This window comes from Mus caroli, chromosome 4 (genome assembly GCF_900094665.2).
Source record: "Mus caroli chromosome 4, CAROLI_EIJ_v1.1, whole genome shotgun sequence".
Taxonomy (NCBI): domain Eukaryota; kingdom Metazoa; phylum Chordata; class Mammalia; order Rodentia; family Muridae; genus Mus; species Mus caroli.
The window spans coordinates 75,878,658-75,882,934 of NC_034573.1; positions in this window are offsets into that span (position 1 = coordinate 75,878,658).

The window sequence follows — 4,277 nt, forward strand, 5'->3', positions numbered from 1 at the left end:
TGCTACAGGAGTAAAAGTTCTTAAAATGGCTCCGTCGTAACCCAGTGTCTTCTGCTCGCCACTGTGAGACTCTCCCACGTGGTTTTTTATAGTCCGGCATTTCTCTATTCTCCAGGAAGAAGGCACTGACTAACTTTGCCCCAGACTGTCATTTTTAAAGTGCTCAGATCCAGATCAACTTTCAAGATAAAAGTAAAACATCTTCTCCCTTCGAAACGCAAATCTATTTCCTGTCCAGTGTGACAAAGATAATGTCTCTCTCAGGAGCACGGGGAGCGTTGCTTGGCATCCACTATAAAGCATCCAAGCTCCGGGTTTGAGTTTCCTTGGCTATGACAAAAACCTACTGGGGATGCAGCACCCACCCGGCCCCTCTGCCACCCATCGGACGGAGGACAGAGGGAAGTGAGCAACCATTGCTGGAAGCCTGTAAGATGCGGTCTGGTTATTTCCTCAGCCTGCAGTCCCGTGTTCTGACAGAATCCAGGCAATGCTGCAAGCTAAATTTTCGGGCTGACTAGGAGGGCTGAGTGTCAGCCTGACTGCTCTGCAAAGACCAGTACTGTGTCCACTTTGCTATAGTGAATGCTTCAACTGGCTGTGTCAGCAGCTAGTTTAATCCTCTGGGCTACTAAAGAGATATACAAAAATGAAAGAGCCCACAGCCGTCCCTCGGGGCAAATGATCCACCCCTCTTCGCACTTCATGCCCAGGGATCAGCCAAGAACATGGCTTTAAAAAGGGCCTTCATACCTGCCTATATGGTTGGGAGGAGAAAAAAAGGGAGCCGCACCAAGAAGCCAAGCCTACATTGAGACAATGAAGGGCCAGCTAGATGAATGTTGTATCCAGCTTTCACATGTAGATCAAGTACAAGACTGTAATCCCATCACGTGTCATTTATTAAATAACAATTCAATTGCACATTGTAGGCAAACTGGTTACAGCGATATGAAAATAGAGAATTCTGAAAATAATCTGGCAACTTAAATATATATCTAATAACACAGAGCCTTCTGTAAGGGACAAAGAAAAGGAAAACACTGACTTTCAAATTGATTTATTTCCACTTAAAAATACAATTTTTAATATGACATCTGTTTTCAAAACTGTCTCAATAGTAAAAATAGAAAGAGGACCTGTCGTCTTCAGGTTGAAAAGTAAATCTTTATCTGCGGTCACTTAGACATCACAGGTGATCACATTAACATAAAATCAGCATATGAAAAGTCACGAGAACACAACATTTACATCAAAAATATACATTTGCACTTTTCTTGTTCTTTCTAGCTGGTCTCTTTCCTCTCTCTAGGACCTGACCTTAATCCACTTATTAGCAGATAGATGTTAATAACGCATTCGATTTACAAAGAGTTCTAACCTCTTCAATTTCTAAGGCGGTTTTCCTCTGTAAAACTGATTGCTGAAAATGAACTAACAGAGGCCAAAGGAGAGGAAACGGAGGCAGGGAAACAATGCCAAGTTTGACCAGCACTGCACTGAATCCAGGTCAGAGGGGAGCTCTGAGGGTTCAACTGGCAACTCCAAACTGGTTCACAAATAAGCGGAAAGCAAATATTATCACAAGAGTCACTTAGGCCAGAAGACAGGTTTCCGATTTGTATTTTGAGGCAAAAGAAAAAAACATTTTTTTCTTCACAAAAAGACAAACACCTACAAAGTAAATTTGCTTTGGAAAATAGGTTGTGCAATAAAATAATATATCTCAATTATTAAATATATATGCCTTTGTAAATAACTTGCATCAAAAAATTGAGCATTCTATGAACATCTGAAATAAATATTTTAAAATAGTAATCTATAAAGAGACAGCTGATATTCACCCAGGTGGTCAGATGCCAACAGTCAACAAAAGGAAAAACTGATGAAAGCGGTGAAGACGTGGCTCTGGAATCCCCATGACACAGTGACGGAGCACAACCCACAGTCAACCATAAGTGGTTTGCTGTACAGCACGAGCCAGTGACACGCAGTCTAAGTCTTGGGTAATCTAGACCCAACAGAACCAAGAGCCTGAGATTTAAAATGTTTACCATAATCTCTCTCTTTTGTGCAAGTTAAAAATAAATCACTTGGGCCAAGTGCTCTGTGGTCCTGAGCTTACTTAGCACCGGTGCCGGTAACCTTGGCTTAATACAAGAGTGGGCAAGGGGGGAACTGTACCAAAACACTTAACTGTCTACTGTGGGGAAAAAATTACCTCAGGAAAAATGGGAATTTGTGAAAATTATTCATACTCATTTTACTATCTCCAAAACTGTGACCTGCCTGGGTATCCTGCTCCATTAAGATAAGATTAAGTAAGGTGTGTGTGTGTGTGTGTGTGTGTGTAATTCCTCAAGCAGAATAGGTCACGCCTTCAAACTGAGTATACTTCAAACTCAGAATAATGCAATTCCTTCCTAAATAAATGTAAGTAATATTCCTTAATATGTTCAGTTATTTAGATACTCTCATTATCAGTTATGTTCCACTGAAAACAATTTCTTTTTCTTTTCTTTTGGTACACAAACTACAAAGACTTTTAATTCAAAGTCCTTAAAAATATTTAAATAAAAAAAGTTAATGTGCAATAAAATTAAATGCACCCAATGTCCCCTAAATTTATCCTTTAAATTACACAGTCTAAGAACCACTGGGCTGTAACATACAAGGTGCAGTGTGCACTTCCTGTCAGTAAGTTTGATATTAGCAGACCTTGAGTTTTCCCATTCAATATTCAACCTGGGGCTGAGGATGTGGCTCAGGTGTGGAGCACTTCCAAAGCCTACACCAGCCCTCCGTGGTCCATTTCTAGCACCACAAAGTAAAATAAAATTCAACCTGTAGGCATGTGCAGACATTCTTTATTATTTAAACACAGTAAGGCAGCTGCTTTGATCTTTGCACGCAAAGTCCTGTTGCAGCAATACTGTGCTGAATCTGTCACTGTACACAGTGCAATTAGAAGGGAATGGGGCTGAGCCGTCCTCTGAGGCTACATCTACAAATCCTTCTTCTGCATGGTTCAGGCTAAGAACCTGCTCAGCCATCTAATACACAGAAGAGCTCTTCTTGCTGCTTCTGCCTGCAGCAATGAGGTTTTAGAAATGGATTGGGATGGATTTAAATTGTTCCCCATGTGAAAGGCTGTCCAGGTCAGAGAGGACCATTCAATGTGAAGTCTACCTTCCATGATGATAAAGTCTGATGTGCCCTTTACATTATATTTCAAGTTCAGCATTCTAAAATCACAAGAGCTAACAGCAAATGTACAATATGCCAAAATACTAACTAAGGATGCAGGGTTCTGGCCAGCTAATACATAAAGGAAAGTACGTAGACAACTGGGCTCTGAGGAAGAAAGTAACTCGGAGAAACGCTTTCACTCCTAAAAGGGCAGGAAGGATTATCCGATATGGGTTATTTTATATTACCTACTGATACCGGTCTATTGATACATTAGCGCTACCCCTGCATCTAATCAAGAGATGCTTAAAGAGATTAAAATTTGTATTATTTATATCGCTTAGGCACACACACTCAAGATATTCACAATAGGCAACTGGAAGGCATGAAATATTTAAATTTAGATAAGTCACCTTTTATGTTACTCCCTAAGGGGAATAAATTGTGCCTAACAACCTTTAAATAGCATACTGGGCTAGCTAAGAGGACCAATGTTAGCATTTCGATAATGCCAAAGTCTTGCAAAGGGGTCACTAGATTTTTCAGAAATTGTCTTACTCATGAAATCTACAAATATTTCTACAACCCCAACAGCTGTGACATCAAAGATAGTTTCTAAAATAACCTAGTAATCTTAAAAATAAAGACTTTGAGATGGCACACAAGAAGTTCACAGGGGTGGGAGGTGGGTAAAGGCCAAAGTTCAAACAAGCCACGGAGCTCTATCATCTGCCCAGTACACGGGATGGAAAAGGTAAACCACTGAGAGACGTATGACACAACATGGTGTAAGAGGAAGGTCCCCTGGCCACGGCCACAGCAAGAGTAGAGTAGCGACAGCTGACAAGCGGCTATTGCAGCAGACAGAGAACAGCAGGCCCAACATGCTCACAGGCTGAAAGGGACAATGTAGTTTTCTAAGATCCATTCTAGACCTGATAAATCACAAATGCTTAGGATTTCAGTTACTTCATGAACTAATTCCAACTGAATGCACAGAACTGGTGATTCAGGAACACAAGGGTGGCAAACCAGTGGGAAAAGAATGGGAAAGAAAAGAAGAGAGAGAAGAGGAGGGGAGGGGAGGG